Genomic DNA, 13058 nt, shown 5'->3' on the forward strand with positions numbered 1-13058 from the left:
CTCCCTCCAACCTGCACACTTCCACACTGCATAAAGAAATGCTCATTCTCAAACTCTGAGAGAGAAGCAGCCATGAGTATTGGCACAAATATCTGCCCCCATGGGTGTCTGCTGACAAAGCCATCTTCGTGAAAGCACATTCTGGGTGCAAGCTACAGGCGCCAACAGAATGCAATGTGGAGCCATCTAGCCACACGCACCAAATTGTTTATTATGGTTAATTTTATGGTTATGAGGTTTCTTTATTCTAATTACACTTATTTAGGCAAAGCCAAAGCGCTCAGCTTGGGAAGCACACACTGAGGTTGAGATTGCACTGTGTGAGATGAGCATATCTTCTTACTCCCTTGTGGAACACCACTAGATTCATGCACGATAAACAGCAACAGAAATGACTGCATAGAAAAATGGAAGATTCCTGTAATAGCAACACTGAAAGCAAGATATGCCTATGCTTATGCTTGTGGAAAATAAATTCCATTGACACAATTTGCACCTCTCTTGGCTCTGTTGTTTGCATGGCCTAAAAACCCTCCTTCTGCACCTCCTTCTCTTCCCCTACATTTTGCCCTGTAACTCGATGAAAGCAGTACTTATTCAGTTGGTATTTCTTTGACACCATATGTGCAATTTGCACCAAAAAAGGTTTTGGCTAAAAACAGAGACATTTACTTCGTACTTCTTTCACAGGCGGAAGCATAGACTTAGATTTCTTTAAAAAAATAAAAGTCCCTAAACTATGTATCTTCCTTTCCCAGAATGAATCCTAGAGATAATTTTTCTTTTAAATCGTCACTAAATCTTACACTAAACTCTATCTTGGTAATGCCACATATAATGGAATTCTAAAGCAAATGTTTTCTTGCTTCACACTGCCTTTTAAAAAATGATAATTTGATGCACAGAGACAAAACTGGCGTGGGGTGGGGAGAGAGATTGCTGGCTCAAGTTTTACAGAGTTATAAAAATTCCAACATTGCCAAGCAAAAGAGTGAGAGGAGAGGATTAATGCCAAATGCAGAGGACTGTCTTTCAGAACCATGAGCATAGCTCTGGTGACTGCAGAGCAAGCCTGCATTGTTCTGGGAAAATGCACTAGACACAAAGGAAATTTTCTCTCAACAGAGCAGCAGGCTTTCTTTCTCTTACTCTTCCCCACCTCTCCTTTTTTTAAAGGATCTTATTTTCAAATTTCATGAAACACTGGGCAATGGCAACTTTGCTTTGTCAACAGCTATGCAAGTGAAAAACTACTGTAGCTGTATTATTTTGCAGCATTATACAGAAATATAGGAAGAGCTGTGTTATCAAGTGTTGTACAATAAACACATTTCTTCAAATCCACATAATTAATAATGTGTCTGTCTGAGTAGAAATACAGCTTTTTATTTAAAATAATGCTTTGAAGATAGGTTTGGCAAAGGAAATTTCTTTAAGATTACTACTGTTAACCAAACCAATATTAAGATTTTTCATGTCATTAGGGGACCTCAGTACTGAGTGTTTATGTTGCAAGCAGTTTGCCTCCATGCATCACTAGACTCAGTGCAGTCTAAGCAGATACTAGGATTTCATACAATTAACCAAAGAATCATTAATAGAATAGTTTGTGTTGGAAGGGACCTTAAAGGTCATTTAGTACCCACTCCCCTGCCATGGGTAGGGATATCTTTCAGTAGATCAGGTTGCTTGAAGTTCCATTCAGTCTGACTTTGAACACTTCCAAGGATGGGGCATCCTGGTGCATTAACTACAGATACTGCCTTTGTTTACAGAGCTCAAGAGAGAGGAGGTAGTGATTTTTCCAGTGACAACACAGAGCTATTCACAGGGTAGGAGCAATGTTCAGATTAAGAAGGGACACAGAAAAGGCTGCATTGGCTTCAACTTTTGTATAAGTACCAACTAAAAACTAAGCATTTACCAACAAAAATTTAATTAGTTTCCATTCCAGGTGTGGCCTATCTATGCATTAACTAATTCTATGATAGAGTAATCCAAGTGAACATTCAATTTTGAAGGACTGCATCTTATTTATTTTTGCAACTTGACAAGTGGTTGTTCACTGTAAGTAAAAAGGTGGCTATTCATCCTCCTTTCCTGACATGCAGAAACCAATGCAGAGTTCTCTAGGAATCAGCTCACAATATCAGTTATTATGGTTATTATTCTGTAAACAGTTGTATATTTGTGCCCTAATAAGTGATATTCAAGCAGGAGACAAAGAAACACCACAGTGCAAGAACATAACCTCATATCATTGAAGACATTGAGAATCCTGTAAGGCAGTGAAACTGCTCTTAAGTGGTGGGTGAGTACATGAAAGACAGGAACCTAAATCCATTGTTTGAAGGAGGAGCTGAAGTATATTGCTTAACAGAGTGGGAGGAGTGAAGAGAAACATTTTGTCCCTTCAGAGAAAAAGTCTTCACTTAATTAAGATCTCATTGACTTTAGAGGCATCTTGTATCACCATGCAAAAATATCCTTATTGCTGAAGTCTTTGTCCACACTTCAGTTAAACCAATATGGTCCTCCCTAGATAACCTACTTCTCAGAAACTCTTCCCTCAGCTCCTAGTTCTCACTTTCACCCACAGACATCCTGCAAATCTAGAGCTGGGCAAGAATTGGAAACTGTAGCTTGAGGGAAAACACTTATTTCAAAAATACTGTTGTATCATTTGAAACTGCAATTCAGAAATGTAAGAGCTTGCACATAAAGCAAACTTATATATGTATGTGTATATATATATATATATATATACAAATATATATATATTTGTGTGTGTGTGTTTAGTAATTATTCTAGAAGATAGGAAATTGAATCCTTCAAAACAGTCCTCCAAAATTCTTTGCTTCACAGTTCTCCAAGTGACCTCGGGCCTGGTAGCAAAACAGTAAGTTTTCCTAAGTAGAGTAAACACTCTCTGGAAATCTGCTTAACATGTATGCACTCCTTCATCAAAATTCTGACAGTTTTGAAGCAGCAAATTGTTAACAAGAACTACACCTGCAGAAAAGGAAAACCTGCATTTCAATCCAGGACCATATTTAATTCATCAGTCCATTTATAGTCATCCCATTCTCTATTTCTTCCTTCTCCAGTGTGGTTCAGAAAATAGGATACTGACAGTTGTGTCAGCGGTTTGACTATTACTTTTACTGCTGAGTAAAACAGCAGTTGTGATCCCTTCATGATCCCATCCCTAGCTCACCTTGGCCTAGTTTAGCTTGCCAGCATTAAGTCTGGTGTAAGCCCCAGCAAGGTAATTAACTTCACACTTAACTTTGCTGTATGCTTTATATCGCAGTTCTTACAGGATTATATTCCGAAGTTGGGTGCCATATTATGTCCTTAGGTGTCCCCAGGTGAAAATTGTACAATGTAAAATAGTGACCCAAGGACATGCAAGTCCCTGTTCTGCGTGCCACGCAGCAATGCACATACAAAACTGAGCACCTGCATGGTGACACACATACCAAAGTGTGTCAAAAGCTGCTTAGAGAGAGAAAGATGCAGTAATCACACTGACATATAATTAGCGAGCTTAAGGCTGTTATATATTGCATCTTTCTTTTATCTTTGACAGGCTATAAATTCATATGCCGCGGGACTAATGCTCACTTCCCAACCCACGCTTCCCAGGAGACCAAGATACGCTATGAAACAACTTCCCCAAGACATATTTTTCCTCCCCCTATGTGAAATTCCATATTCTACTCCCATGAAAATACAAATCTAGTCATGTACCTGGCTGATATCTTGCAAGCCCCTGGGCTGGACCCTCTGCCCTCTGTTCAGGTAGAACGGGGGTGGCCACAGCTTCCCAGTGGGAATCAAACAGTAGCTGTCACATCTGAAGATATTCACAAAATAAACTCTAATTCAATTGCATTGAGAAATCCTCAGTGAGGGAGGTATTTATTCATGACAGCAGAAAGGAATGCAGGAAGCAATATCAATATTACATCTGTTTGCACACATTGCAGCTGTGGAAACTCCTTGCACCCTGAGGTTTTAAGGCTAGATGGGACTATGGAGAGCCACTTGTATGACCTCCTGCATCACATTGATTTTCACCCTGTACTTCTTGAAACCAAGCCCAAATCTTCATGGTTATAGCACAAAAATAATAAGGGTCTATAACTTTGATGAAACTTTTTCTAAAGTATGCATTTCTTGGTAATCTGGACCCCTGAAAAATCTCCTTTGGTCTTGTCTTTTTTCCTGCTTTACTTGCAACTGCATTTTTTGTGCTCCTTTTGTAGATATGAAAGACAGAAATTTGAGTTGCACTTTTTAAGCTGTCTTTGAAAAAAAGGAACAATTTCACAGGTGCTACATAACAAAGGGAATATCACCTCCATAGTCCTGTTCATTACTCCATTTCTCAGCAGATAAAGGACTATACACAGTTACACATAGACTGAATATTTAGAACAGAATGTTGTGTTGCTAGCATGTACACATTTTGAGAGGCACTATCACAGACCACCCAAACCATTATTAAATCAAATCATTCTGCATATGGTGTTGCACTGTGCTTCATGTGTGTCTCTTTGCTCACAGTCAGAGGCATGCATTTCACAAATTTGTTTCAGTACATATGGTGTACATGTGTCTGTTCCTAACTTTGTGGTCTTTCAGCTGGCTGCATTAAAAAACATGGTATCTGATTGGAACAACATGACTCAAGTATTCTAGATTTTCATATGTATGTCATATAGTTAAACCCTTCAAACACTGTGAACCTGCCTGTTACAAGCCTAGAGGTTATAGCAGATTTGCCAGCTTTTGTAGGTTTTGGGTTTTAGGAAACGGAACTAATATTGAAAAAAAACTTAAATAAGCTCCTACTTGACTTATGCTGGTTATGAAAAGTTTGCAATACTAGTGATTGTATAAATTATTTGATTTGGGACCAAGCAAAATCAAAATACTTAGAGCCTCATTTTTTATTTAAAACTATTTGAAGATGAAGCTGCCTGAATATATCCATTTTGGTTCAATTCTCTCCTGTGCTGCATTGCAGAGTTAAATGTGTTTAGCAGTATAGCTGAAAAGAGACACAAGCACCACAAGATACAGCATTGCCTGAGAGCTGTGCAGCCACTTATGGGACCTCAGAGCTCCAACAGCCATTTCATGACATTTAGAAAAAGCATTTTGCCACACATGCAGTGTGTTGGGAATGCCAGTACACTCAAACAGATTAGGTGGTCCTTTGTTTTTCACATCTGTACTCATGCTCCACAAACCTGACTGCCATTGAACCTCGCAGGTAAAAGCTGATGAGGAAACAAAGTGCTCTTTAGGATACTGTCCCTTCTGCCATGGGTGAATCTGGATTAAGTGTGCACAAATACATGCTTGGAATATGTAAGAGGTCAACCTGCCAAGAGGTGCTTGGGAAAAAAATCTCCCTCATCTTTCACTGTTTAAGATGAGCTTCATTTGCATCATCCTACTACAAATAAAACCTCCAAATTTCCTACTGTCCTTGCCCTAAAGAATTAGAAAATATTTTAATTTTTCCTTGTTCGGCCTGTATACTCAAGAGAGTTTGCAGGCACCTGTCAGTCAAGTGGGTATTGTTCCCTGGCTATCCACTCTTTTGCTGATCTCATTATCAGTTTAATAGACAATACAGTGTGCTCTGTTTGTGGCTGTTATGGAGATTTTTAATTGCTATTAAAATTCCAAAAACAAAGTTCATCTTTTTTCCCTAATGTCCCTGAGACATTTAAACAATAGCAGTGATTAATTTTAACTGAAAAATACATTGCGATTCCTTGTAAATCCAAATGTTTCTTTCTCCCATTTAAAGCCATTAATTATCTTAGTGACTTTTGAATTCCTTACTGAGCTTGGACTATTATGATCAACCTGTTGCTATTGAGAGAAGCTGTCTGTTTTTACAGCCATTTCCTTGTGTCACACTCAGCTCACACTGATTGCAGCACAGACCCTGCACCTTGGCCAAGGAAAAACTCCTTTCATTCTGCAGCAGTCAGCATATCCCACAGCTCAATAGGTTTTCAAATTCTGCTATATATAACTATTTAAAAATCAGTCATTATTACTACTCACTTCCCATGCATCAGAACCAGTTAGTTGCAAGTGTATGTCCTACTTCCATATACTCACATAGAGAGGCCACTGGAAGGATGAATTCTTTCTCCAGGGAGAGGAAAGTATGAGTCGTTCCAGCATCTGTCTCCTTGTGATTTCTGATACCACTTGCCAGGTTGATGACATCTACACATTATTGAATGCATCCATCTCTTAGAAGTAAAAATAATTAAAAACCCCACCTGATTATATGTCCAAGTGAACTACAAGAAAGAAAAGCTTTTATTAATATGGTGTTCAAATGGTGATGGTGGTGGTGTTCTGTGATATGAATTTCAAAAGCAATGCACTTCATTCTAATATATTGAAAAAAAAAAGTAGTTTTCATGACGCAGATTAAATTGATCAGTCAAAGACAAAAAGATTATATAAGGATAAAAGATGTGAAACAAAAGTTATTTTCAAATAGAGATCAGATTATGATTTTGGTTACATTCCCCAGGCGGACAAGAAGTCCAATGGCATCTGGCTGGTATCAGAAATAGTGGCCAGGAGTGCTAGGGCAGGGATCATCCCACTGTACTCAGCACTGCTGAGGCCACACCTCAAGTGCTGTGTTCAATTTGAGTCCCTCCCCACAAGAAAGACCTTGAGGTGCTGGACCATATCCAGAGAAGGGTAACAAAGATGGTTAAGGGTCTGGAGCACAAGTCTTAGGAGGAGTGATGGAAGGAGTGGTGAAGAGGAGGCTCAGGGAGGACCTTATTACTCTGTACAACAACCTAAAAGAGAGCTGTGGCAAGGTGTCAGTCTCTTCTCTCAGGTAACAAGTAACAGAACAAGAGGAAATGGCTTCAAGCTGCAACAGAGGATGTTTAGATTAGATATTAGGGAAAATTTCTTCATTTAAAGGGTTGTTAAGCATTGGAACAAGCTTCCTAGGAAAATGGTAGAATCACCATCAGTGAAAGTAGTCAAAAATGTGTAGATGTAGCACTTGGGGATATAGTTTAGAGTTGAATATGAATGGTTCCATGATTGTATATAAAGAAAAGACATTTATATATCCTGGAGACTGGTAGAAAGTCTCCAGTAAACTGTAGACTGATAGAAAATCTTCTCTCACTGTAAGTAGCGCAGTAATGTAGTGTGGAAAATTTTATCATGTGTTTATCTTTGTGATACTGTCCCACCTCTGTGGCCAGACTTAAACTAAAGGACAGGAGTAGTTAAATTCTCTGGGAAAAAATGGCAAATTAGAATAAAAATGCAAGGATAAAACACCTCAGGCGAACAGCTTCAAAGATTTATCTTCAAAGGATTTGTCTGGGCTACCAGTTTGGAAAAATTTGTCTACCTAGATAAGAAAATGGTTTTCTGTTATTAGGCACAGTATGAGAAGTTATTTAACAGTTACAGAGCCTCAAGCCAGAGAAGAGAGTAAGTTACCAACAAGAATGTCAATTGACAACAGTGAGTCATGCTGTAAGAGATGGGAAAAAGAGAGAAAAAGAATGTTCAGCAAGGAATTCTACTCAATTTTTCCTAGAGATGGAAGTCAGCAGGCTGTATATTGTACCAAACCTTTCAGGATAAGAATAAATATATAGAAAGGATTTTATTATTACAACTTCATAATATATATGCTTCCTAACTTTGGACAAATGAAAATATACTATGTTAATTCTAACAAGCCTGTACCTAGTGTCTCTAACTGCTAATCCCACTTTGCCCAGAGAACAGGGATTTTCAGACTCCATATGCATCTATAACTGCTGCAGGCAGACCTGTTAGAGGATGGAGAACACCACCATCTGCCACACCCTCAAGAAATCCAACCTAGTGTACTTGAACCAGGGACTTCACCAAGAGTGATGAAAAGAAATTCAGGGTTATCTCCAAAGTGCATATTCAGGAATAGTTAAAAGGGGTGTAATATTGGTGATTTGCTTTGTGAATGTGACACCAAGACAGTATGTGTTAAGGCAGGAAGTATGTTAGACACTGCCTCTCAACATCCAGAGAGAGTTCTTTTCTGCCCACATCACAAGCCCAACTCAATGAAAAATGTGAGAAAAGTGTGTGAGGTGTGAGGCCCATAACATACTTGCAAAATCTAGTTGTCCTAATTCATGTGTGTCTGTGAGGTCACTGTTCTGTAGGTGCCAACAAGTCTCTTGTAGGCATCTTCTCGCTGAATCAGATGGTCAACACAAGCAAGGCAGGTTGTCAGGCATGTGCTTGCCTATTTTTTTTATTTTGGTGCAAGTCTAATAATAAAGTCATACTTCACCCGTAAGCCTTTTTTTATTTCTTTGTGGTTAAAAGGCATTGTTTGCCTTTCTCCTTTGTGAAGATGTCATAAAGAAGCTGCACAAAGCTGTTGGAATGAGGGAATCTGCCTAGAGGTAAAATTATTCCTCTTTGAGATACTAAGGCTGTCATTAAAGCAGGAGCATTAGCCATTACAGAATGCCTGCACCTTGTAAAAGGAGAAGGCTATATAAAGTGGGGTGGGTATAAATATTTTTGCTTCCTAAAGTGAAACAGTGGATTGAATTCTGCTTACTAATATTTGTAAGACAACCATATAAGAGCTTTTCTTACTGAGATGAATGATGAAAATTAAATTCCTTGGAGTTTAAGTCATTCATTACCCACCGTGCCATGCGAGTGCACATGTGTTAGAGGTATTAGCATGCTTTCACACCTGTTCTGCCATGGAGCTCAATATGTTCTTCAGAGGGGTTTTTACAGTCACAGAAGTATGTCAAAAAGCTGTGCAGCCCCAAACTTTCATACTGCCTTCCAAATTGTCCCATTAGAGATCAAATGAGATTAAAAAAATAAGAAAAGCTCTCAGTGTTTGCCATGTCCACTGGCTGAGCACTCCCATAAGGAGAAGAACGAGCTCATCTTTCATCAGTTTCAATAAGTAGATGGTAGCACTGGCCACAACACCCAGATTAGAAGGTATTGACTGTCAGGTTTCATTGCATTAGCCAGGCAGTCACTAATATGGAGGATGATGTTCATGTCTTCCAGCATCCTCACAAAAGCATGTTTTGTTTACCCTGGTTTTGCCAACCACACATTCTGAATGAGCTATTGCTCCCTTAAATCAACAAATTATATACACACCCTGAGAGATGGAAAAAAATAAATACTGGAGGGGAAGCAATAAAAAGAATATGTCAGAGACTACTTCAGCATGGTTGTAGGAGTATAGCTAGCGGACAAAAGCTACACGTGAGATAAGCAAAATGCTGAGGGCTTGGGCCTGGAGCCAGAAAAAGCCTTGCTGGATGTATCTTTTTTCAATAATGAACTCCCACCAGAGCCTACACTTTATGAGCCTGACACATCTAAATTACGTTCAGCAACATTTAAATGCTGAAATAATAGGATAAATTCAAACCAATTAGAGAGCATATGGAATATTGCCTTCCTAATGGTACACATAAGCATCTCCTGTCAGATTTATCAGATTAAAGACCCCAACTGCTGGCAGTGATCAGATCCACAGTGATAAACGGGCACAAGGGTATGAGCAAAGTTGCATGTGATCTTTGAGGTGGGTCTAACACAGGAGAAGGAATCTGCATTGCAGTTGAAGGCTTCTCCCTTTGTTTCAAGAAAGCAGAGAAATCACACTGAATTCTCAGCCCAATCAAAGGCCATTGTTTTGCCAGGTCAGTGCCTTGGATGAAACACATTTTTCTTTTGTCATCTGGGTATTGCTGTCCCAAGATGAATGCCCCAAAGAACACACCAATTAACCTTCAAATGACAGTGAAAGGCTTTCCTTTGATTCTTTCATCACAAAACATTAACAGTCCAAAAATTCTGAGCTTTAAGCAGAAACTTAAGTGTTAAAACCCAAGAATGAGAAAAGGTATATAAAGCTCCTTTAATTATCAAAAGGCAGAAAACAAAATACCAACAATATAATCAAATAGTCAGTCTAAGGCAGATACCAAGCCCAAAAAATGTTTGCCCGACTTGCTGAAGCTTGGTAAAATCGCAAGCAAATAACAAGAAACTGAAAAAAAGGGATGAGTTGCCACCTTTGCATTTGATAATGATAGATATAAAATAAACCATGTCAGGTGTAGAAGTTCTTTGTACACTTTCCTTGATTCTCCAGGAATTTATTGCTATTGTTTGGTGCATGTTAAGTCAACCTGAGGCTTCTAAGACTCTTAAATGAGATTTGAGATGGTCAGTTTGAAGCTTCAGCCTGAAGGATTGCAGTGAAGTCAGACAGGTCAGTCTGTACATGCCCAGCTGAGGATGTGGTGTCTACAGCTGTTTTAGCCAGTTGAAAATGCCCTACACATCTACAGCTTTGATTTAAGATGCACTGTGCCAAATTAAAAGCTTCCAGGTGTTCTTTGAGTCTCTCCTGTTACCCATCTGCTGAGCCACTCAGCAGCATACTGAGCTGCTGGCCTAGGTATGGTGTTGGCATTATCTCAGACCCAAAGCCCACCTGGTGAAAAGGAGCACCCCAGAGAAAAGGCCCTTGTTCTCTGGAAACCCTTAGCTGGAGAATATCCCCTCATACTCCAGTGGCCCCCTGCTCATATTGGTCCAGCCCTGGGGAAGCTGAATAGCCTCCAGCAGCATGGACCAGAAAGTATTCCTAGTTAGGCATGCAGACCTGCCAAGAAACCATGCATCCTTTCCTCAACAGTGGCATTAGCAGAGCAACTGCTAACAAATATTTAGAATCCTGGCACAGGATATGACACAAGACTATTTAACCTGCCTACAAATCACTTCAAAGTCAGCCAATACCAAGCCTGCAATTTCCCTGCTAATCCTTGGTTTCCTTTTGCAATATACTTTTTACCTGTGTACCTTTAACTGCCTTTGTACTTCTCATCACTTTCAGAATGTTCAACCTCCAAAAGGCAATTCAGCTCCAGGAACTTAAGCATATGCAGGCTGGAGACTAACAAAAGTTTTTGTCACACCAGACTTGGCATTTTCTTTTTGTTCCTGGAGGTATCAGATTAAATGATCCATTCACTTTGAATTTAAACACATTAACCTGACCAATTTTTGAAAATCTTATGAGTGGCAGGAGCCTGACTTTTCAACATCCATGATCCCCATTGTTCTACACTATTACCTGGGGTCAAAATGAAAATTTAAGAATACTTAATGAAACATATTTTTCCTGCAGCCTATATGTTTAAAAAGTGTCATTACATCTGTTTAAAGTTCTGAGAAGCAACAATACAATGTGATTAAATACTGGCCCATTTCAATCTCTGACTGATACAAAATCCATATTCTATTTACATATTTCATATGACTTCCTCATTTGATCAAAGAATAAGTGTACAATCAGCCATTTAACTTTCCTTCCTGTCATTTTGCCAATACCTCACTATTTCATGCCACACACATTTGGTCCAAGAGCAATCTTCTATTATCTCCAAAGCCTCACTCCCACTTATGGCAAGAGGGTCTTAAGCACAAAGTCGAGACATAAAATTTCTGCAGCAGGCAAAGCAGCTAGGTTCCCAAAATATCACTGAACTTATGTCACCATACTCTGCCTTTAAATATTTTTTTTTCCTAACATTAGAAGGTGATGATTAAATTCCCTGATGACTGGTCACAACACAATGTAATGCAAGCAATAAAGTAGTTTCTGTTCATAGCTTTAATTTCAGTACCCAACAAAAAATTCAGTGAGTCAAAAAATTTTAAGCAAAGCTTAGTCCTTTTGATCAAATTATAGTACTGCTCTCATCAAAGACTATGATGTTAGAGTGACCCATCTCTTCCTTCCTCAGGTATTCATATGAACTTAGGATTATGTTGTTTGCATTTATTTTATGCTTTGGTTGGAGGAACAGGACAGGGATTTCCAATCTCAAGATATAGCTATCAGACAAAAATGAGATAAAAAGAAAAATGTCTTTTTCAGGAAAATGAGTGGGGACAGATGAAAAATGTGTAGATTCACTTAAAAGAGCAAAATTAATAATTATCACACTATTTCCTTTAATCTCTCCATGTTGAAAAGCAAACAGAGCATGTTATTTTCACACATCAGAATTTGTTTTTACTGCAACTACCAACAACAGTTGTTGATGGAAAAGGGGGCAAAATAAGGTGACTTTAAAAGCATTCCTCCCTAAAGAACCATGCAAAAGTTCTCAGGGTATAAAACTGAAATAATGGCCTGCCATAAACTCTACCTCCAAATTTGATAATAAAATTTGATGAGAGTAATACATCGGCATTCTAAAGCAGCAGAGTTCAGTCCTTTGTTTTCACTCACTCAGAAAAAAAAGAAAACAAAACCTGTATCTTAGCTGTGCTGGTACCTTCTGCCACGTGAAAGTGAAATTTCAGTAGATCAGGATGACTATAGAGCCACATGGGCAACAAAATCACTAACTTCTTTATATCTGTTGCCCAAATAGCAAGACATTAAACTTTTATCTCTTCTTCCTTTCATTCAAATTTTATGGCCACTGTGTCACACACTGTGGGGTCTCACCAGTCTCTCTTCGTGTTTGCATCAGCAAAAGCTACTGCCACAGAAATATGTTGCAAGCACACACCTCCTCAGACACTCTTGTTTTTCTCTGAGACACACCATTGTGACAAAAGGCAAATGCAAACAATAGTGTCATGCCAGCCAGCGCTGAGCACAGCTGGCATGGAGCACTGGACAGATAGCCAGGCTCAGAGAGCAGAGCAGCAGATCCACAGTGTCAGCATGATTGAATTGCTGTCCTTGCCTTTAAATCGCTCTCTTTGCACTCCAACCTTGCAGGAAGTAAGATGTGTGGAACCCATAGATGGACACATTTTTTCAGCACCTTAAAGCAGCATGCCAGGAGCCACACTGTTAGAAGTAGAGCAGCAAGTATAAATAAAGTAAGCTGCAGAATCACTAGTGGACAAAGCAGTCCCCAAAGTCAGAGGTTTGACCCCAGAAAACTGCAGCTGTGTAT

General features: G+C 39.1%; 1 long non-coding RNA gene across 1 annotated transcript; it reads right to left on the minus strand.

Annotated features, from left to right (window-relative positions):
* Window positions 1-3759: 3759 nt before the first annotated feature.
* Window positions 3760-12505, minus strand: LOC128801699 (uncharacterized). Its single transcript, XR_008435233.1, has 3 exons — window positions 12423-12505; window positions 6151-6287; window positions 3760-3859 (listed from the first exon to the last, which is right to left on the minus strand). It is a non-coding gene; the product is annotated as an uncharacterized LOC128801699 (long non-coding RNA).
* Window positions 12506-13058: the final 553 nt, after the last annotated feature.

Source organism: Vidua chalybeata, chromosome 1, assembly GCF_026979565.1.
Source record: "Vidua chalybeata isolate OUT-0048 chromosome 1, bVidCha1 merged haplotype, whole genome shotgun sequence".
Taxonomy (NCBI): Eukaryota; Metazoa; Chordata; class Aves; order Passeriformes; family Viduidae; genus Vidua; species Vidua chalybeata.